Raw genomic sequence first — 24,073 nt, forward strand, 5'->3', positions numbered from 1 at the left:
GGAAACACCTCCAGATTTCTAAGCCCAAAAATGATCCTGAGGACCTCAGTTCTCTCTCTGAGGAAGAGGAGGGATTAGAAAGGGAGATAGAGGAACTAGAACATCGCCTTAAAAGGGCAAATGTGAGGGTGCCTAGGGCCCCCTCAATTGCCGCACCTCCTCCCTATAATCCTGATTGGAATGAGGACGCCCCTACTAGACGGGCGGGGGTCCACTGGGGTTCTAGAGCGGCTCAGGTTTTTCCAATGATTGAAAACGCCGATGCTGATGGACAGCCGGCCAGAGCCCATGTCCCCCTAGCCTTCAAGGACATAAAACAGCTTAAGGAGGCGGTCATTAATTATGGACCTCATGCCCCTTTCACATTGACCCTCTTCGAGTCCTTCTCAGCCAGTCAACTAATACCTAATGATTGGCAGCAACTTTGCAGGGCTGTGTTATCTGGAGGGGATTTCTTATTGTGGAAAAGTGAATATCATGAAAGGTGCCGCGAGCTGGCTCAGATTAACCTGAATGCGGGCCATCAACGGCGAAATGCTGAAATGTTGACAGGAACTGGGCAGTATGCCACCATAGGCCAACAAATTAATTACGACCCAGGTGTTTATGCTCAAATAGCCTCAGCTGCAGTCCATGCCTGGAAAGCCCTGCCCGTTTCTAAGACTGAAGCAAAAATTTCCAAGATCTCTCAAGGACCCTCTGAACCTTATTCAGACTTTATAGCCCGCCTAATGCAGGCTGCTGGAAAAATATTCCCTAATCTGGAACAGGCTATGCCACTTATTAGACAACTGGCATATGAAAACGCTAACACTTACTGCCAAAATGCTATTAAGTCCTCCCGGGCCAAAAGTATAGATGACATGATTCGAGCATGCAAAGATATAGATGGGCCTCATATTACTGGTCAGGTTTTGGCTGCTGCCCTTAAGACTGGAATGCAAAAAGCTGATAACAGGGGAACCCGCTCTAAGGGGTGTTTTAAGTGTGGGAAAGAGGGACATATAAGGAGAAACTGCCCGGAAAGGAGCGAGGGTGCTGGCAGAGGGATGCCTGGACTTTGTCCTAGATGTCATAAAGGAAATCATTGGAGCAGTGAGTGCAGGTCAAAATTTGACATCCAGGGTAACCCAATACCGTCGGGAAACGGGAGCAGGGGCCCGCCCCGGGCCCCGGAAGCCAAAGTGTACGGGGCAATGCAGGGACGAAACAGTGCCCCAGGGAGTGGGCGTCTCCGCCGCCTCCCACTGACCAACCCCTTTCTATCTGGGAACTCCCCAGGGGAACACCAGGAAGCGCAGGACTGGACCTCAGTTCCACCTCCCGAGCGGTATTAACTCCCCAAATGGGACCTCAGACGCTGCCTACTGGGGTTTTTGGACCCCTGCCAGAGAGGACGGTGGGACTAGTGTTGGGACGAGGTAGCGCAACTCAGTGGGGCTTGAAGATTCTTACGGGGGTTGTTGATGCTGATTATCAGGGAGAAATAAAAATAGTAGTAGAAGCTACCCAAGGAATTGTTATTCTTCCCCCCGGGGAGCGTATAGCTCAATTGCTGCTGCTACCCTTAGCTTCCATTCCTGGGCACGCCCTCCGTGGGTCCCGGGGCGACGGCAGCTTTGGCTCCACTGGAACTCCCCAGGCCTTTTGGGTAGCTCATTTGGATTCGCGTCCCAACCTGACCATTGAGATACAGGACAAGGCTTTCAAGGGAATACTAGATACGGGGGCGGATGTCTCTGTCATTTCTGAAAAACAATGGCCACCTGCCTGGCCCCTCCAGAGTCCCTCGGCCATATTACAGGGGATAGGACAGACCCGACCAAAAAGAAGTGCCTCCTTTTTAAAATGGAGAGATGGCGAAGGACATAGTGGCCATTTCCAGCCCTATGTGGTGACTGGACTCCCCACGAACCTTTGGGGGAGGGACTTGCTTCATCAAATGGGGGCTATTCTCACTACCCAGACTTTGAAAGGAAATAATGACTTTGTTAATGATGCAATGCTAGACATGGGATGGATCCCTGGAAGGGGACTAGGAAAGAGACATGAGGGCAGAATATCACCCGTGGATCCAGCAGAACAGGTTACCCGGCGGGGAAGAGACCGGAGAGGACTGGGAAATTTATCCTAGGGGCCACTGAAGTGCGGCCACCTCCACTGTCCATTACTTGGTTATCAGATGACCCTGTGTGGGTAGAACAGTGGCCCCTAACTAAGGACAAATTACAGGCCGCTTCCCTATTAGTTCAAGACCAGCTTAAGTTAGGACACGTGGTGCCCTCTACCTCCCCTTGGAATACCCCTATTTTTGTTATACAAAAGGGGTCTGGGAAGTGGAGACTTCTTCAGGACCTACAAGACCAGATAGACTCTCTAGCAGAAGTAGTTCTTCAGAACAGGCGGGGTTTAGACTTGCTTACTGCCAATCAAGGGGGAATTTGTTTAGCCCTTGGGGAGAGGTGCTGTTTTTATGCTAACAAGTCTGGCATAGTTCGCACAAAAATTAAACAACTCCAAGAAGACCTAGAAAAAAGGAGGAGGGAATTATTTGAGAACCCTCTCTGGACTGGACTTAATGGATTTTTGCCTTATCTTCTTCCCTTATTGGGACCATTGTTAGGCCTCCTTCTAGTAGTGGCAATAGGACCCTGCATTGTAAATAAGATAGTACAATTCATTAAGGATCAAATTAATATCTTAGCCTCTAAGCCGATACAGGTTCACTATCAACGCTTGAAGATGGATGATCGCCTCTCTGAGATATACTTCAGACCTATCCGAAGATGAGTGTCCTCCTTAAAAGAAGAACTCCTGCCATATCTTTTCTCTATGCATACCTCTCCCTCTTGCCTTCCTGTATTAGGATCTTTGCTGTCTAATCTCTCGGTCCAATCACATCTGCCATTCGGTGGTGACGGTCATGGGTCCCGTAGGTGGAGACGGTTAAGCGTTTACCGCAATAATGTCTTGATAGGTCATAACACCTTGAGCTGATCTTGTAGTACCCAGTGACGGGCAACTTTCACGCTTGCTGTGCGACCTAAGACAGGGAATCGGGGCCTTCCCAGAGACGGGTAAGCATCGCAAGGGCTGTGAACGACCTAAGACAGGGGCTACTTGATTCCCACTGGCATGCAAAAAACAAAAGAGGGGGACTTGTTGGCAACAGGTCCACCTTGGCCCCTGGAGCCCTACCTCCACTAGTTTGTTCTGCATGCCAGTGTGGCCAGCTCACAAGGCCATGGCGAACTTGCGGTTTTTCTGTTCCTGCTTGTCCGTCTGAGACATATGTATCCCACGGGAATGCCTTGACCTTTTCTGGTCTGATGGACTTATTGTTAAGGGAGGTTTCGGTACCTGACAATAATAGATGTTGAAACTAAATTTCTCCCCCCTCCCTCCTGCTTTTGGGTAGTTTTCCACTTCTGCTGCTTGGGGTATAAAAAAAGGCGTGTTAGCAATAAAGATTATTATTGACTCCTGGATGAAGAACCTTGGTGTCCTGTGTGTCTTTTAACCTCGCCGTCCCTCGCCGGACTCGGCTCCCTTGGCCGGACGCGGCAATGCACCTGAGGGAACTGAGGAAGCCAATGATGTGGGAGCTTGAATGACCCAGGAGACTGGCCAGTAGGGGAAGGAAGGTAGGGAGGGTGTGTTCTTGTTCCAACTTCATTTGGTATTTCCAGTGGCTTGGAGAAAGTTATTTACATTTTCCACGATCATGTTAAAATGTAAAGGTAGATTATGGAACATAAACATGTCATCTAGATACCGTTTATACATAACATTTATTCTTTACTTCATACAGTGCCATTTCATTATTAGTGACTGGGGTATAATGCTTGCCTTCAAGAGTTTTCACATAACAGAGACCCCAAACTTTGGTAAACTGAACTATAGCCAATGGTTCTCAAATTTTTCTACACCTTAGAGTAGCTGGGAATCCTTTTTAAAAATACTATAATGAGCCTACATCCCAGATCCTCTCAATCAGCATCTCTGGGTATGTGACCCAGATTTTAAACCTCTGTGGGGAATTTCAGTATGGAGCCACATTTGAGAACCAGTGATATGGAATTCTACAAGGACACTTTGGTCTGTGAAAATCACCTGGAGCCCTTGTGAAGTGGCAGTTGGGCCCTGTCCCAGAGTTTCTGACTCAGTGCTCTGGCTTGGCATTTCTAACAAGTTCCCAGATGATGTGGATGCTGTTCAGGGACTTCACTTTGAGGGCCGATGGCCGCCATCAAATATATGCAGCAGTTGGAGTATTTCCCACAGTGGAAATGTTCTTTTTCTTTGGCCTTTTTCAGAGCACTGTCATCAGAATCTCCTGGTGCGCCTGTTGAAAGTGCAGACTCTTAGGCTCTACTCCAGATGTTTCAGGTCACAATCACTATAGATGAAGCCCCTTGAACTTCACATCAATACCCCTGCCACCCTGTGATTCTGCCCTAAGAAATGATGCTTTATCTCCTCTTCCTGTGTGCACACAAAACAGTTCTCCCCTGCTAACCAAAATGAAGCAGGCAGGGAAAGGCCACCAGACTCTAACCGGAGAAAGAGGAAGGAGTAAGTTCCCTGACGTGAGGCTTCTTCACTGCATTATTCTGGGTCAGGGGTCCAGGTCACAACTGGCATTTCAGAACACACTGAGAATTAACTCAGCCACAGAGAAAAGTCTAGTGTACTGAACACCACCCTTCATTACCTGTCTTATTGCTGCAACCCTTCTGAAAATAGGGGGAAAAAATCTCTCCCTTCCCAGCAAATTCACTGTTTAACAATCATTTTTTCCCCCCAATATATGTTATGTTTTCCTGGCTACACCAACTCCCATATCTGGACTCACAAAAAATAACAGCGAAGAATTAGAAAAGGCAGATGTTTTCTCTCCTATCCTACCTTGCCTACACTCTCAGCTTTAATAAATGAGCAGCGAATAATAGAATGTTTTATTTGTTTATAATTTGAAAACTACTTTAGTAATTGAAGGATGGGTATAAGAGCTATTAAATACAAGATTGCATCCCAAATATGCTACTCATTAGCTGGTGGCCTTGGGAGAAATTATTGAATCGCATTGTACCTCCATTTCCTCACCTGTAAAATGTGGGTAATAATAGTGCTTAACTCATGAGATTATTGAAATGAACTAATGCATAAAAAGCACTTGGCACAGTGTCTTGGCACATAGCAAGTGTTAGATAAATGGTTATTATTATTATTATTATTATTATTATTGCCATGGCAAATGCTAAATAAAGAATGGAATAAAAGAATAAGCAAACAATTAACCAAGGGAACAATAGGACAAGCCAGTCCTTTATTTCTGTCATACTTCAAAATCTGAGAGTTCCTGTTCAGGACAGCTAAACTTCAGGAGTGCCTGGATGGATAGTATGAACCATATGAAGTTCATCAACAAAAGTACTACAAAACTAATTTTCTATAGCTGGGTCATGCCCAAGATTATTCTGTGAAAGTTACTCTTGTTAAGAACAAGAAAAAGTAGATGAATACAAATCTTGTATATGATGGAGAAGACAGCTTATATTTTTGAAAGAGATAATGGCAAATAGGAGGCTGGAGCTAAAGTGCTGAGGCTGACCCACTGGGGAAGTTGAGGCAGGGCAATGAAAGAGGTTCACAAAATGGCCAGAGAAAAGCAGGGGACTGAAAAAGGGCAATGTGCAATGAAATTTGTAAGGGGAGGCTGAATGGATCAGGAATCTCCTTTCACTTTACTATGATTGATGGATTTTCTCTCCTTTATGTTTATTAATCAAACAAGCCATACCCCACCTCATCCCACTAGCAACCCCCATTTACTTTATTTGTAAAACCTATTTAGTTGGCCTATGTGTTGTGGCTTATTATTCAGAGACATGCCAAAGACTCAATGCCACAGTCCATTTCATCTTTTGAAGTCTTAATTTCCTACTTAAATTCAGAAAATGCTTATTTAAAGGAAATCCACTTTTAATGATACTTTTATTCTCATTATTAGATTTTTCCAACCTCGTACTCAAATATAATGTGGTAACACACTGCACCATTAAGTCTCAACTATATTTAAATGAATATCTTGGGCCATGAGCCTGCAAGATCTTGCACATACACAGAGATGGAGCAACTGTGTATGAGCAAATGATGAAGCATTGAATTTATCTTAAATTAAGGTCTATATGTTTTCTGTTGCTACAGATCTATGAAGTATATGTTAAGGCTGAATTAAATTTGGGATTCCTTTTGTTCCAAAGAGATTTGGAGGCAATTTGCTTCTGGACAATCCCAGTGCAAAGGAGTCTCAAAGAACCTAGGCTCACTCCAAATATGCATAGTTATACAAGTGACTTGGCTTTTTAAAGAGTCTCCTTCTGTTAGTTTGGAAAAATATTAATTTTCCTAAGCCTCAAGTAAACATGAAAAGTTATTTCAGTGACTCTAGAAAGAGACAAAGTCCTTAGGGTCTGGGCCACATATAGCCAAGAATCCCAGATCTAATACAGAATAGAGGCTCACTACAAGTGCCATAAATAAATCCATAGAGGCTCACTACAAGTGCCATAAGTTTTAGAAAAGTGTCCCAACTTATTAAAACAGCACCTAAACATATAAAAAAAAAACTCATTAAAAAGGACAGATGTCAAGAAGAAAACTAAAATGTGGTAATAACAGTGATGAAAAACAAATAACCAAGGCTTATTGAAAACTTGTATTCTAGATATGGAGTAGAAATTTTATGTGGTTATCTAACTTATTCTCTAATAGACCCCTGCGCTTAGGGAACTGAGACTTGATAAGATTGAGTGAGTTGTCCAAGGTCATGAGCTCATAGGTGGCAAAGCCAGAATGTAAACCTAACCCTATAACATGTAGAGCGGGAGCACTCCACTGTCATCTGACTCTCAGTAGAGAGAGCGACTAAGCAGGAGACTCCTTGGTGAGCTTAGATATTATATGAGAAATGGAAGAACTGGAACATAATTAAGAAATAAATACTGAAATGTGACCCCAAAGGACAGTAGAGGGGTATAAAACCCTGAATAAATCAGATCCTTTAGAAAATTGCTGAAAACATCACAAAGAATGTTTTATTGATGGGGTCTAAGATTGAGAGCATCAGTCCTGTTGGCGTCCATCTTCAGTCACAGCTGGGCAGTCTGAGACGTTAATGGGGTACGTCTTTAACAGAAGGGTGGAAAACAACCAACGGAACAGCATGTGCCAAGTGAAAAGCCTGGTGTTATGTAAGGCTTGGTCTAAAAGATAAGATAAGGGCTCCAGGTTAGGGGGTGCCTGATGTTGCATTAGTTTGTGACGGAGCTCTGGGGACTGGTGATAGGAACACACTGCTGACCTGGAGCCCATAGGCTTTGGAAAGCACAGAGCAGCCCAGCTCTTAAGCCCTAGTGACAAAGCATAGCACAAACAGAAAGGAAAGTGCTGTGTCTATTGAGTTTGATTCTTAGAACCCACCGGAAACCCAAAGTAGGCCTGAGCCCATACTGGCAGCCATGCCTCAGAGCACTAGGAGTGGGAAGAGACTCATAAAGCTACAAGACAGGAGGTCCTTCCCCAAACATGGCAGCCAGGAAACCAGAATTTTCCAGACTAAGTAGACAAAGAACTTCCAAAAGCAGTCAGAGTGATGTTCTCTTAAGGGAATTCAATGGGTGAAGTGGGCCAGAGCACAGAAATGCCATCTTCATAGTTACTGAGACCTTCCTTTACCCTTAGGTCAGTGGGACCTTGGAAAGTTGAGGTTAATTATATTAGTTCTAGTCACAGTAAGAACATAGAAAGGAACAAATCACTGTTTTTGCTCGGGGAGGCATTTAATTGCTGTAATGTTAAGAAAATAGCAAGAGCAAACAGAAGCCCCAAGCTCCCTTGCATTCATTTCCTCTATCCGTAAAAACATAATAGGTGAAAAGATACTCAGGAAAAAGCTTGGTGCTGCAGTTTAACTGCACTCAAGCCTTCAGACACAAATAGTTTCCATGAGAAGATACAAAAGATGAAGCATGATCCAAGAACCTCTGTGGTTAATCTCTGCGTGGTCATGGGAAACTTGAATGGTACTAGAAGACGGGATCAAAGGAATATTTATCAAAGTTCAAAAAAACTGAAAACAGTATATCTGAGAATAAATTCAGTGAGCTATTAGTCATGTAATAGAAAAAGGACAAAGCCAAATGCTTCCAGAGTGCTATTCAGAGCCGTCATGTATTCATTGTGAGACAGGAGCGACCCACTGCTTCTGTTTGCCATCCGCAGAAATGGAGACCCCATTAACTGGCTCAGTCCACTTCCCAAGGTTTGAAGGAGGCTTGACTGAATGTTTGCTTGTGAAAATGCTCTGAAAATTGAAGCTCTTAAAGCCGCCACACCTCATATTTCTATTCAAGATTTGCATAAAGGCAGAAATAAAACTAACTCAGTATGAAAGTGACACAACTGAGTTCAAGTGAATGTGCTGGACAGCAGGTAAAAGAAGACTCCTAAAGCTCTCCACTTGCATGAACAATGAGACAAACCAGGCAAGGGCAGAATGCCACAGGGATATGCTTTTGTTAATGTAAAACACTTTCATTGTACAGGTAAAAGAGGGTGGGGAGGTATAGCCTTAACCTTGGATCATTTGATGTAGGAAAATCCTTGGAGGTTTCACTTTACCACAAGGTAAGGATGAATCAACAATATGATCTGGATGCAAACAAAGAATTCAACCATAGAATTCACTAATGGAAATACCCCGCCAGTAGAACAGATGAACTAGAACTACATTTGTATCATTGCCACCTTGTGTATTAGCTGTTTCAGGTGTATTTTTACATATACTAGGGGTGTGGAGGGTTTTAAGGGGCACTTGGAATCATAATAACTATGAATATATTTCAGCAGGAGAAAAGAAAATGTTTAAAGTTTCAAGTAATTCAAATACACTTTAGAACACAACTCATTAACATGGTTGAGGGACCATGAGGATACCGGTACTTGGGTCAGTGTCTCTTACAGTCCCTGCCCCATCTGCAGCAGGAGTCTCTTCACAGGAGGGGCTTGCTCTCTAAAAGATGATTTGAAAAGATGAAGGTAAATTAACATATTGATTTCCCAGCACTCTGCAGGCCAAAAGCAGCACACACTCGGTCATGTTTCAGATGATGGAATGTGAAATTAAATTAAAGGATGCATCTGTGCTCAGTCCCTAATTGCCTGCCTAGTGGATGGCTTTAAGGAGCACAGAGAGGGAAGAGAGAAAAATGAGGAGAAAAGGAAGAAGCAAGGTGAGTGCATTAGAGAGCCTAAAAAACTGCAAGCTATAACACAGGGGAGGGGCACTGAAGAATTTTTATGCACAAATTAAAGTTGAGTGTCTGTTAAATAAATCTCCATAATTCACAATACAAGCAAGAGCAGTCAGCAGTTGGCATCTTCGAGAACACAGAAGTTTTAGAAGCATTCCTCTGGAAACAGTTCACATATCTGAAAATGTTGCACAGTTAGGAGAAATTAATAGAGTTGGATTAAATTTTTTTAATCATTCCTAAACTCAGATGCCAATTTTCATGCTTAGGACTGTTTCTAAACTCTCAGGTTAGCTTTAATCTTTCTAATTGGTCCTAGGATGTAGTTCATTAAAAAGCAGATCACTAAATAAAAATGTTCTATTCATCTGTGGCCTATTTCTGCGTTCAATCAGCAACAAACAAACTCATAATTCAATAGGGGCCCCTCATTGGATGATTACGTGATAGAAATGTAAAAGGCATATATTTAGTGATAATTATTTATGAATTTATATAACTCACCTCCATTGGTACAAAAATGAAAAACAGAAAAATTTGCTCTTGTTTTCCTCTTCTATTTCATGGAAAACTAATGTTCTGTGACTTATTGATAGGTATTACTAGGAAAATAGAATTTTTTTGTGGTCAAGTCAATTTGAGGAACACAGGGATAAAGAATTTTCTATGGGGCTTTGCAAAATCCTTTACTATGCATGAAGGAAGGAGACACAGAAAAACCTTTCCAAAATGGAATGTTTGTTATCATCTCCAGGGATCTGAGCATGCTGGGAAACAGCCTAAGAAATGCTGCACATCTTCCTGACCTGGCACTCACTCCTCTGTCTAAATGCATTCTCAAATCACATTTTCAAGATTCTCAAAACCAAGTGACAGTATAGCCACTAGCCTAATGACCTCAGCAGCCGGATGCCTGAGGCTACACACCAGAAATTGCTGCTCAGTTGCAAGATGATAAACCAGATAGAAGCAGATTAAGCTACAGGAACCTGGTTAAAGTGTATTTACTGTCACCTACATAGGTGTCTAATTCAGTCCTTCTAGGTTTTTGTATATTTAAAGAAATGCTTATTTTGGAGATCAGAAACGAGATAACCAATTGACCATTTCCATTCTGGGCATTACAGATGGAATACATAATTGTTCTCAGCCAGCAGTCAAGAATATGTAATTCAATAAATCAAAATGTTTCAATGACAGTTATTGTTGTCATTTTAATTACTAAATTGATAACACAAGTGTAAGATTATATAGCATAATTAAAACAGAATTAAGTCATTTACTTGTCAATTGGCAAAAAATGTAATAATAACTGTTTATTATGTGTTAAGCAAAGTTCTAGTCAGTGGCAAGGGTATAAGAAATAGGAAATTAACCCTGCTCTTGAGACATGAAGACATGAACAGTTAAAGCAATAGGGCTTGGGCTGAGGCTCAGTGGTAGAGCACTTGCCTAGCATGTGTGTGGCCCTGGGTTCAATCCTCAGCCCCACATAAAAATAAATACATAGAATAAAGGTTACTGTGAAAACAAATTTAAAAAGGAAAAACAATATATATACTGCTCTAGATGTAAAGTGCCAACCCATGTGGGAGCCCCAAGAAGAGAGGAGTGTGGGGTAGAGTCTACATTTATTATGTGAATTAGAGTGGAGAGGGATTGCTCAAAAGTGCTGCCAATAAGAGAACACTTTTACTTATAGGATTGGCAAAAATTATACTGTCCCTTAATTACTATAGCAGTAACAGGGAAAAAAAATTGCTATCACACATTGAAAATGGAAATTTGCTTAACCTCTTTTTAGGGCCATTTGGCAATATCTAAGAAAATTAGAAATAAGAATTCCTTCATCCAGTTATTCCACAACTAGGAATCCATCCTATATGTAAGTCAATACGTGTGCAAAGCCATGTAGATTCAAAGATATCTACTGTCCCATCGTTCATAATTAAAACATGTCTGAAACAACCTAGGTATTCATCTCAATGGGAGACTGGTAAATAAAGTAAGATACATCCACAGAGGGAAAAGTTCCTGGCTGCTGATGAGAACATAGCAGACGCCTGTGTTTATAGTGAAAGTCTAGTTATTACAGAAGACGGCAAAGCCCAGCAAAAGCCCTGACCCTCCCTCGCTGACTTGTTCACTCAGATGCTCCCTGTCTCCCTACACTCAGCTATACAGGCCCTCTGCTCCTCTAGTGTGCCAGGCACCCTCCCATCTTAGTTTTCACACTCCTTTCTCCTGCCTGGAACGCTCCTCTCCCATGGGTAACCCCCTGCCTCCCACAGGACAGGGAGAGGATCTCACCTGCCTGATGAGGTCTTCCTGAGCACCTTATTCTCTATAAAAACTGCCCCCAATGCATGTTTTTCTCCTCCTTCTCATTCATAGTACTTATGATCGTCCATCAGACTATGTAACTTACATAGATGTTGACTGTCTCTCTTCTCTAAAGCATGGACTCTACGAAGGCCAGGGCATTTATGAATTTTATAACCAAGTCCCTAGAAAAGTATATGCACAAATGAGGTCATCAATAAATATTTGTTGAACAAAATGGAACACACACATAGATGCACACAACCTACATAACCCAATGCACCCATACATACCTACACAAACACAGTACTAGGAATGGACTCTCTGAGGTACAGTGTTAAATAAAAAACAATAAAATATGTGTACAGTATGTCTCTATTTGTATAAAAAGGTAAGTAAAAATACATCCAATATAGAATCATTGTAGAATAACTGAAAATCACATAAGAAATTGCATTTTGCTTTGAGAAGGAAGACTGAGGAAATGAGAATGAGAATCAGAAGTACAGGGGTTACTTTCTCTCTCTCTTGTCCTCCCACCCCTCCCCTCCTCTCTCCCTGAAATCCAATGAAGTAGCCTCTGGCCACTCATAGGTAATGAACACTTGAAATATGGTTAAATCACATTGAAATGCCTGTAAATGTCAAATATAGACCAAATTTTATTCCAGAATTGTGCAAAAGAAAGGAAAATGGCCCATTAATGATCTTCTCTTGTTGCAGACTGCAATCATTGCTATTTTGATATATGGTATAAGACATGTAATTAAAGTTAATTTCACCTGGATCATTTGACTATTTAAAATGTGGGTCTCATATTTTATTTTCATACATATATATTCATATTTTATAGGACCCACATTTTAAATATATATATCTCCTTGAAAAAATAATATTACAGAGAGAGAGAGATGGCCAAGAGATTTTGAAGTTAGGCAGATCTAGGATAGAAGTCAATTTTGCTTTTACTTCTCTGAGCCTTAGTTTCCTGTGCTAGTAATATGGGGATATGATCATCTATTTAATCCTCATCTCCTACAGGAGTGTAGTATAAATTAAATGAGATAAATATATTTAAGGTGCTTGGAACACAAAGGTAGAACATAAAATGTCCACTAAAGTTCTGGAATATTTTTCTGAGGAAACAATTTATAAAACTAGTCAAAAACTATGAGTGCTCAGCAGGAGAGTGGTGTCTTCTGCATGCTGTGCATGTTGTGTTGCTTATGAGAAAGGAAAAGAAAGTAAAACACCCAATAAAGACACAAATCTTGCAATAAAAATATAAACTGGAGTTAAGTGAAGGAATAAAAGATTAGTTTTTCAATGCAGAGTTAGAGGCACTCCAGTCTATGACACCAAAATTCTATAGGTAAATAGTTTTTTATAAAGGTAACAAAGTTGCTCAGCTGTGAAAACTTTCAAAGGAACAAGAAAGGGACATGAGAGTCCACTGGAAGCTGTGGAGCTTGTGCCAACATTGTCCAGATGTGACAGGTGATCAAAATGGGAGGGCAGAGCCTGAATTAATCTCACCTCTGACCAGTCAGTCTCTGCTTGAGACTGTGAGGAAGAGGGGAGATTGACAGCAAGGCGCATGGGCTGTTCACACAACTTCAGAAGCATTCTCCCTAAGCAGAGGAACCAGAAAACCTTTTCAACCAAGAAAGTAATGCTGTATAGAAATATTCCTTTGTTAACAGATAATTTCCCAATGAAAAGGTGAAATATGATTTAAGCTACCCAAGGACAGTTAGTCTTTTCTACTCTAGGTCAATATGGCAAGTGTTCAAATTAAGCTGGACTTTCCTATTTGCCAAACCATAGGGCACTGAGGGGAATAATAAGAACCTCTTGAAAATAAAAACCTTGTGTAATGTACTGTAGCATTTATTTTAGTGGCTGAATGTATTTTAATGGCTTTAGAAATGATTTTAGTTCTGTATTCAAAGAAACATTAAGAGGCCACTTAAATTTTTCAGTTACACTTACTGCACTTTATGGAGGAAGTGTTACGTTATATTTGTGACTCTGTGGATAGAAGAAGTCCCCGTAGGCATGTTCCTCATGAATGTCACAGGTTTACTATATCCAAGAATATTAGAGATAAAAAGGCTTTTTAGTAAATGAAGATCCACAAGACAAAGCAGCTTAGAGATTATAATGATAGTATGTATCAGGGAACCTACGCTGGTTACTCACTTCTCAAACACTCACTGATTCCACATCTCCTGAGTGCCAGACACCAGGAACACAGTGTTTAAAGAGATTCCTTACATGTTAGTGTTTGTTGTAGGGGACCCAATAAACAAACATAAATGATATCATCTAACAATAAGTGCAGTGGTGAAAATAAAATGGAACCACATGTTTGTGGTTGGAGAGCATATGATTGGAGAGCCACTATGACAAGAAATTAAGTATCTGTTTGAGGACAGGGCAGTTAAAATGTTTGCATAGGAGGGCTGAGATTGTGGCTCAGCAGTAGAACGCTTGCCTAGCACGTGTGACCCCTGGGTTTGATCTTCAGCACCACATCAAAATAAATAGATAAAATAAAGGTTTTATGTCCAACTACAATCAAAAACTAAATATATATATATATATTTTAAAATTTGCATAGGAAGAAATATTCAGCCAGGCCTGTGCAAAGGCCCTCAGGCAAACTTGGAGCTCCTCTCGAGGAATAGAGAGCTTAGTATGGGGAGTGCAGTGATGGGGTAGGGAATGGTCTGCTAGGGCAGAGGAGCAGACTGGAATCCCCATGTGCCCAGTGCTCAAGGTAAAGTGTTGCAGTGGGATGCCACTCGTGTGTGCAAGCAGCAGGAACACGAAGGGATTCATATTCTTAAAAGGATACTCCTGGTGAATTCAGATAACATGGTGATGACAGTGGGGTCATAATTTGGGTCTTCCCAACTCCCCACCTAAAAAACAGAGAGAGCAATGCAATCAAAACCCTATGGCCAACTTTTACACCAAACTAAGAGGCAATGTATCTCACAAACTCTAAACGACAAACAAGTAAGGACAAGCCACTAAGAAAGACAATACCAACATCTATACAACAGGAAGCAGGGAGAAGTAAAGAGGTGTCTGAGAACAGCAGAATTCCCAAAGAGCCAACACTACAGAGTATTGCAAGCCAACTGGATCATGTGGCTACAGTTGCCAAACTCCAAAAGCCTGGGAGGGCTAAGGGCTCATGGCAAGGCCCAAACAGTACAGAGCCATCCAGTCCCTGTTAACTTTTGAATTTGATCAGCCACAGCTCCTGTCCAGAACAGAACCCCAAAGTAAAAAAGAAACTACGGCAGTAAGATCAAATTGGGTAGGACAGGAACAGTAGTCATAAAAGAAAGAGAAAAATCCAGATAAAAGTGGGATCCAAAAATACATCTCACAATACCTCCCATTCTAGTCGTTTTTTTTACGATGTGATCTTGACGCTTCTCCCATGGAATGATGAGGCTCATGTGCTGTCCCCTTGCATCTAGGTGGAATTTTGTGATTTGGTCAACAGAATAGGATGAAAGTAACCATGATATTCAAGTCCAGATTATAAAAATGACATGCATTTCTACCTTGCCCTCTTGGACTGCTCCCTCCTGAAACCCAGCTGCTGTGTTGTGAGGAAGCCCACACTAGCCCAGGGGAGAAGCCACGTGTAGTTACTCTAGTTGACAGTTGAGTGAAGTCCAAGCCAATGACAAGCTGAGGCCCCAGACAGCGGGGAGCAGACGTGCTATCTCTGTTGCCCTCCATCTAAATTCTTGTCCCACAAAATCTGAAAGCATGATAAAATAGTTATTGTTCACCACTAAGGTCTACAGTGGTTTGATTCCCATAGAGCTATCATAGTTTTAGTTAAAATATTCAATCTCATGGCAAAATTTATAAGGAATGTGTATTTTAGGAGTCATCTTTAATTTTCATAAATTGTAAATCCAATTCAATGTCAGTAAAAGTACTTTAATTATTGGTGTAGCATAATCTGCTTTCTTTTGCTTTCGAATGAAAATCTCTTGCTAGCAAACACTTCAAAAACCATGCCACGCAAAGTCTGTTTCCCCCCCCAAAGCAGCAGCCAGATTCATTTATTTCTTTTTATCTTTTTAGAAAAATTATTTGCAAATGGAAGAAATGGGAAAAGTAGGATGAACATATAGTCTATCATCCAAACTGGGACCATTTTTCAACACAGTTTCATTGAGATATAGTTCCCATACCATAAAATTTACCCACGTAAAATGTACAATTGAGTGTTTACTCATCACAGTCAGATATAAACAACATCATAATCTAATTTTAGAGCATTTTCTAACCCTCTGACCTAAGGCAAATTGAAAATGAAAGCAGTTGAATAATTATTCAGGAACAACAGGCATAAATTTAGTACATTCAGGGTATAACCAAATTCAAAATATGGGGTGCTTTAAAGAGAGATAGATGATCAGAAATGGAATTCTTGTTCCCTTTTGTGGTTAAGGGAAGGGTTATGTAAAGGGATACAGCCAGTTTTGAAACTCTTTGGCAGTATCTATTAAAGCTGAGCATATGTATGCACTATGGCTCAACAATTCCATTCCAAATGATTACTTACTAGATGATTTCATTTAAATCAACTTCAAAAACATGCAGAAGTAATCTATGGTGTGACGTTAGAGATTAAGATTGTGGTTTACCTCCAGGCGAGTTAGTGACTGGAATAGGCAGGCTGGGAATTGTGAGGTTCTGGTGATGATCCACTTCTTGATTTACAAAGATGCGTTCTCTTCTTAAAGATTCATCATGTGGTACATTCAGAATTTGTGCACTTTTCTTTATAAATGTTAGATAAATTTGTGTTTGGTAAACAGATTTTAAGAATCTCATTAAGACAGGATTTGTGAGGTCATGAAGACAGAGATATTTTAAAGAGAGCAATTAAGGACAGTTAAGTGTTTAAACAGTAGCAAGGAGGTGCTAATTTTCTCCTTAACACCTTTCCCTGGAACTGGGGGTAATGAAATTCCTAGGGAAATAGAGGTGGGGAAAAACAAAAGGTGTTTCTCATACAAGGGGAATGTTTAAGTAAAGGCTGAAATATTTAGCAGTTAGAAATCCTGGAATCTTTCTTTTTTTAGTTGGGATTTTTCAATGCTTCTGCTAAACAGGATAGTATTTTAGAGTTGGAAGTAATATTCAAAATCTTCTAATCATTTTTTTTCACCTTCAGTTAAGGATCTAAGGTCCAGAGAATCCTGAATTAGTCCAGAATTACACAGCTAGATAGTATTAAAGCTGGGATCAGATTCTAGGCATCTTGACATGGAAACCATTTTTTTTTTCCTCTGACTAATAATAGTTATCTGCTTACCTAGTAGCAATCTCTGTGATAAGTCATTTCTAATGATCTGATCTGATCTCCAGGAGAGACAACAGGTCTAACTAACACTTACACACATTTTATACAGGGTGAAACCAGAGATGACTAGAAAAGTTAATATACTTTGACAAGGTTAAATATTAATTAAGTAGAGATGCCAGGATTCCAATTAGTTCTTACTCTAGAGTATAAGAATTTAACCAATGGGCAATATTGCTTCCTTGAATTAATAGTATTTTTTGCCATGTTTCTAAGCTGGAGTTAATTAGTACACAGATGTATTATTTCTTGGTAGTTAAAATGTCACAAGTAAAAAACCCTGAGTAACTTTGTTTCCAGGTTATAATCCAGCTGTTTTCACTTATTTATATCTGAGGAAAATACATCCATTGGACCAATGCTGTCTTCAACAGGCAGAAACGTTTTCCTCTTGGCAGTTACCTATCAGTGAAGTGACTGAGTTTTGAGATCCAAGAGTTATTCAACACCCAGAGAGATGACCTTCCAAACAGAACCTCTTTTAATGATCTATTTCCTTGGTAATGTTCTTAACAATATATAGTAAGTTAGGCTAAAGATTAATGGTCAACACATAAATTTCAAGTTTTCTTCTTAAGTATCCATGGATATTTAAGATTAGGTCCCCAAGAATCTAAGTAACCATTCCTACCCCCAAGTGCTAGAAAAACACTATTTTGAGTTCGATGCAAGTAGAAGAAAACTCATTCAGATGAAGCATATTTGACTTGGCAAACGACAGCCTATTTTAGGGTTTGATTTCCTCACATTTTTTCTAAATATCCAATTCATAGTAGAACTGAGACATTTAAGAAGTGCAGGTTCATTCATTATGCATTGCAAAGTGCACTTTCTTTCAATTCATTCATGGTGCAAGACCATCAAGGTTAATAGGACAGTAGAACAGAAATGGTGTTTACTTCTTACAACATTGTCATAATTTTGAACTTACAGGTAGGTAGGAATAGAGAGACCAAAGGGAAAAAATAGAAGGGAAAAGCCCCTTGTTGAAGTCAATACTTCCTCATTTATATTTTAAGTAAATAACTGTTAACATAAAAAATCAGATTGAGCATAAATGATTGTTTAATTCAACCATCCTCCAAAGATGATGAATACATAGCACACTTTGACTCACATCATTAACTGATAAAAGCCCGCTTGCCTTCCAAACACAGATTCCCCTGACCTCAGACTTTCCCAAAATAACATCGATCAACTAGTATGTGCAAGATGCTGTACTAACCACTTTGAATGCATCACCTCATTTTATAGCCTCACAACATCTTAAGAGAGGTCAATTATTATTCCCCTTTTAGAGAATTAGAGATGAAGTCACACAGTTTCAAGGGGCAGTCAAAGCCAGGTTCATTTTCCTCCAGTGTCCCTGGTCATAATGACAACACTATATAATCAGATTCCACCAGCTGGCCAGAGTTCACACATAATATATGAGCTGTTTTCCATCATGGGTCTCCTTGCATATGTTCCTTCTCTAGCATCACAAGTAGGGGGTCACAGTAAAGACATGTTATTGCTTTAAAAAAAGAAATAAAAGTTCTTTCCTACTCATTGGTCACAGCTTTGCTTTTAAAGGCAACACAAAGCAATTTATTTGGTTGCATATGATAGCACCACTGGACCTCCCACCTCCCCTTTGATATTTCCCTGTGAAGGGTCCTCTTGGCTGGCGTAAGGACCTTCTGTTATTTCATCAGGCCATATGTGCCTTTTATGTGTTCTCCATCCTTCTCTAGCAGTGCTTGTTGCCTCTATCTCCCTGAAGAAGAGAATATGCTGCCAGAAAGGTTGGACCAACTCTGGGTACACTAGGACTACCCCTACCTGCCAGGTTCTGGTTCTTTTGACTATCATGCCTGGTGATTGATAATTCAACCAAATTTTATAACTCCATTAACTTACACTGACGATTTAACATTCTACTAAGTTAGCCTAGGCCTCAAATTCCAAATAAGGAGCTGGATATGAAAAAGAAAAGTAGAAGAAATTTGAAAAGTGGTTGAAGAAGAAAAGTGGAGGAGATAGAAATGTTTCTGTCAAAAGAGGCTGCCAAGTTTCCCATATCTATTAAGTGTCCTCATATCTATGTAGAGTACCCTTAACAAAATTTAGTAAAAGTGACCCAGTCCCAAACTGTCTTACTCTGCCTGAAATCTCATCATTTACAGATTCATTGGGGTTAATAAGCGAAAGCAAGCAACAAACAAAACCAAAAGCAAAACATTAAACCAATCCCAAAAAACTAAAGGCCAAATGTTTTCTCTGATATGTGGATGCTAATTCATAATAAGGGGGGGGGTCCAATGGAAGAAATGAGGTACTTTGGATTAGACAGAGAAAATGAAGGGAGGGGAGGGGGTATGGGATTAGGAATGATAGAATGAATCAGACTTTATTACCCTATGTGCATATATGATTACACGACCTGTAAACTCCACCTCATGTACAACCAGAAGAATGAGAAGTTATACTCCATTTATGTATGATGTGTCAAAATGCATTATACTGACATTATCATTAATTAGAACAAATAAAAATTTAAAAATTAAAAAAGAAACCATAATGACCTAAATTACCAGATAGGCATATACCCTATGTGAATTTTAAGAAGAAAGCCATTTGGTTAGCAAATAATTCTATGTCATTATTAGCATACCTTTTTGATTGGGATAAGGATGAAGAAGGTGAGGAAGGCTGAGATTTGGGGATGGAGATAGAGAAAACCAAAATCCGGGGAATGAATGAGTACATAGATAGATAGAGGATGGTGGATTTTGAACTTGCATCGTGGTAGAACACTTGAAATACATGAAGACCATAAGTATTTTATTATGGGCAGACCTGGATGGCAGGGCACCATGTGAGCCATGTGGCAACAGGTGGGCAGCAGGAGAACAACGAACAGTTTCAGAAGGCAAATTCACCTCTGTGGCCACTTGATCCAGGACTAGTAAATCTGCTTCTTTCTTCTCCTCCCTGATCCCAGGCCAGATGTCATTCATCTCTTATCACATCCTCAGACATGGCCTGTGTTCTGTTTTTCTCAGCATCTCCACTTCCTCACAATGTCTAGTGACAAACACGCAAGAAAGCAAAGTTGATGGAACAGCGTCTCCACCAAATATCCTGTCTGCAAAGTGCTACAGCTGGAAGGAGAGTGGTGAGAGCCATGGGACACACTGACTCCCAGGGGTCCTCGCAGGACAGGGAAGAGGAGGAGTCAAGAGGCTTCAGGCGAAGACTGTTATTCTGAGCAGGGCCCAGTTTACAAGAGACTGCAGCGTGGTGGAAAACTGCACCAAGGTCTGACAAATGATTTGGGGTTTTGCAATCGACCTCATTTAACTTAATTTAATCACAATAGCTGTCCAACCATTCTATTTTCTCTCTAGATAAAAAGCTATGGCCAAATCCCTAGGTCTCATTTTTTAGATACTCAAAAGTGTGGGGAGGAATACAACCAATGAAAAAGCAATGACAAATAAGCTGCTATAAAGCAGGGACTGCAGCTTATTAGGTTCAATTTTACACAAGAGTGACCTTGGATACTTGGTATTTGACCCCTAAATGGCCCCAGCTGATCCCAATTACTATCTGTGCACACACACTTGTGTTTTCTGTAAGTCAACACACTAATAAAGCTTTGTTATCAGGCTGAAACTCTAGTTAGATGGCTATGCTCTACATATTAGTATGTGCTCTACTAATACTGAAAGAGGACACAAAAATGTGTAGGAGGCCTTTTGATTCTATAAGACACAACTGTCTTGCAAAACTGTGGTTTACCTTTTGTTATTGATTTTAAGCAGTTGTTTAGCATGAACTCTTGAGAAATGTAGTTCCCTTTGTATTCCTACAAACAAGACAAGGTACATCATCTTGTATACCTACCATAGCTATGGTTTAAATGTCTGTGCCCCCACCCTGAACTTGTATGGGGAAATTTAACTCCAAGGTGAAAGTGTGGGAAAAAAATGAGGCTTCTGGGTGTGTGTATGTGTGATTAGCTCATGAGAGTGAAGTTCTCATCAATGATCATTTACAAGAGGCCTCGGAGAGCCGCCTTGTCCCTCCCACCAATGGAAATTGCCCCTAGGAAGAGGTGTAGGAGGTGATATCTGTAAGGAACAGGACCTCACCATATAACAAATCACCCAACACCTTCATCTTGAACTTTCCCAGCTCTAGAATTCTGAGAAATAAAATTCTTGCTGTTTATAAGACACTCAGTTGTAACAGGCCAAATGAAATAAAAAACATAGTAAACCACATGAGACAGAACAGGTAAAGGCACAAAGGGACAGATAGGAGCAGGGGTCCTAAGTGATTTGCTTTCCCATCTGCCAATGCTCCTTATTGTGATAACAGCACCTCAATTTTTCTTTCCTCTACATTCAGTTCATATGACTTTGATATCTTACTCCTGTCACGTTCTCCCAGGTTCCAGGGGTGAGAAAGTGACCCAGATCTGGTCAATTGGGTCATTTCCTTTCCTCCTGACTTTATGGGTTACCATGGAGCACAAGACAGGTTGATAGAATCCATGCAAAACTAGTTAGAAAGAAGAGTTGAGTGTCAAAAGGACCACAGAACAGAAATTTGCTGGACCTAGTTTTCAGGACAACCCTGGGAACTTTTAAATATTTTTTTTTCCCTGCTAAAGTGACTTTGAATTGAGTTTCTGTAACTTTTCCCTTAAAAAAATCTGAACAAGGCAGGGATCATTCTGTCGGAATTTTATTTCTTTTGATTTACTCTGTAGTTGAACAATAACATTTAATATGAAGGCAGGTAGCTTTAAGATGACCTGATGATTCTGGCTGCCTAGTGTTCACCATCTGGTATAACCCTGTCCTCTTGAGTATAGGCTGAACCCTGTGACACTCTTCTATTGAATGGAAGCCAAGAATGATGGGCTGTCACTTCCAAGATTAAGTTTCAGAGAAGCTATGGCTTTTGCTGACATGCCCTTTCTTGCCCTCTCTTGGCTCTCCTGCTCTGAGGAAGGCCTCCTGCCACATATGAATGCCCAAAGGAGAAAACCTTGTGAGGAAAAAAACCAAAAACAAAACCCAAAGCTAAGGCCTCTAACCAACAGCCAGCAAGGACCTGAGGCCTGCCTGCAGTCACGGAACTGAGCCTGGATGGGAATCATAACCTAGTCCAGCCCACAAGTAACTATAACTCCAGCCTAGACCTTGATCACAACTTCCCGAGAGCCCAGAAGCCCAGGGACCTAGCTAAGCTGATCTCCAGACTGTAAAATGTGATTGTTATTTTAAGCTGCTAAGTTTTGGGCTAATTTGTCATGTAGCAATATATAACTAATAGAATGGAATTAACCCGAGTAGATTAACAATAAAATATTCATTCTTTTCCTCTCTATTATATTTCCCAAGACAACTCTCAATTATTTCATTTATAGGACTTACAAATGCAGTTTTAATATATTGAAGTTAATAACATAATTATATTGATATGAGAGAACTATATTGATAGTAATGAATTATGTGGTTCTGATGAAATATGGCATTTGAATGGTAAGATTCTTTTTTTTTTTAAAGAGAGAGAGAATTTTTAAATATTTATTTATTTTTTAGTTTTAGGCGGACACAACCTCTTTGTTTGTATGTGGTGCTGAGGATCGAACCTGGGCCGCACGCATGCCAGGCGAGCGCGCTACCGCTTGAGCCACATCGCCAGCCCAATGAATGGTAAGATTCTTTAAGAGAAATTCTGAGAGTTGAAATGCCAATCTAGTTTAGACTAGTCTATTTTACAAATACACACATTGAGCACCTTCTGTGTTCCACACATAGATAGATAAATAGTGCAATTGGCCTGTTGCAAAGAGTTCAAAGGAGAGGAGAGAAACAGGTAAGATTGAAACAGATTAATCAAGGGAAGAGTCACTCTTACTAGGAGTGTGACACTAGATAAGCCATTTAACTGTTCAGTGCTTTGGTTTCCTCATTTATAAAATGATGAATAACAATAATAACAGCTGATTAATCACCTTATAAGATTGTTAGAAGGACTAAAAAAGAATATATATATATATATATATATATATATATATATACACACACACACACACACACTCACACACACTGTAAAATGTCAAAATGAAATAAATCATTAAAATTATAATGCTTATTATAAAAATATAATATATGGGCTTTACTGGAGAAATAGATAAGAATCATTCATAATTCATTTGTTGTTTATAGCATGTGAAAAAATTTCCATTGCCTATTTAAATATGTTCTTAAATTTGAAATTTGTACTCTAAAGGTACCTGGTTTGAACACTCCTTTAAATACCATGCAATCTGAATTGCTTCTCTAAATGTAAATGTCTCACACTTTCATCTTAATTTATTCTTTGTGAGAAGACACTTTATAGTAATTGTTTCAGGAAAACTGAGTAAAAAAATACATAGAACATGCAAATTCCAATCATTTTGGTCAATTCAAAACTTTTGTGAGCAAAAAATTTTCTGCCCTATGAAAAAAAGACAGAATTTTTTTTGATATTACATTTAAACAGTGTTTAAAGTTACTATTTAGAATCAATTAAATGTTCTCATTGCTTCTATTACCTTCTCCACCAAGGTTTCTCTGATATTCCTTGCGAATCATTAAATCAACATTTTGAGGTCACTGGAAAACACTTTATTTTTTATATTTTCAATTTGCCACTGTACTTCAATTCATTATTCTAGTCCAAATAGCAGATCTGTTAATAAAAGTGCACGGGCAAGAATAATTGATTTCATTTTAGGGAAAAGATATCAACAGTAAACTGCTTTGGACTGAGCAATCAATGGTTATTGAATTCTAGACTCCAGGCTAATATTTCCAGCTCTACAAGATCCTTGAGACTCCAGTTGCCCACTTTGCTTTTAATGAACAAGGTCAAAATCATGAAATGAAATACTATGACTCTAATAGCATACTTTATCTCAGAAAAATTTTAGCCTCTAGGCATCATAAACTGCCAAGTATCTTTCCAGTAAGCCTAAATG

At 40.0% G+C, this 24,073-nt stretch overlaps 1 protein-coding gene and 1 long non-coding RNA gene across 10 annotated transcripts in view; both read right to left on the bottom strand.

The window, feature by feature from the left end:
• Nucleotides 1–24,073, bottom strand: part of Grip1 (glutamate receptor interacting protein 1) — a 645,398-nt gene that overhangs the window by 355,877 nt on the left and 265,448 nt on the right. The gene's annotated exons all lie outside the window — the stretch shown is intronic.
• LOC131423687 (uncharacterized) lies at nucleotides 3,573–23,056 on the bottom strand. Of its 2 annotated transcripts, XR_009225571.1 has the most exons (4): nucleotides 16,325–23,056; nucleotides 15,224–15,426; nucleotides 15,049–15,132; nucleotides 3,573–14,566 (listed from the first exon to the last, which is right to left on the bottom strand). It is a non-coding gene; the product is annotated as an uncharacterized LOC131423687 (long non-coding RNA). The 2 variants fall into 2 exon arrangements; XR_009225570.1 differs by having other exon boundaries at nucleotides 3,573–15,132.

The sequence above is a fragment of the Marmota monax genome, unplaced genomic scaffold (assembly GCF_021218885.2).
Source record: "Marmota monax isolate L192 unplaced genomic scaffold, Marmota_monax_Labrador192_F-V1.1 WCK01_AAM20220418_F8-fsc00056, whole genome shotgun sequence".
Taxonomy (NCBI): Eukaryota; Metazoa; Chordata; class Mammalia; order Rodentia; family Sciuridae; genus Marmota; species Marmota monax.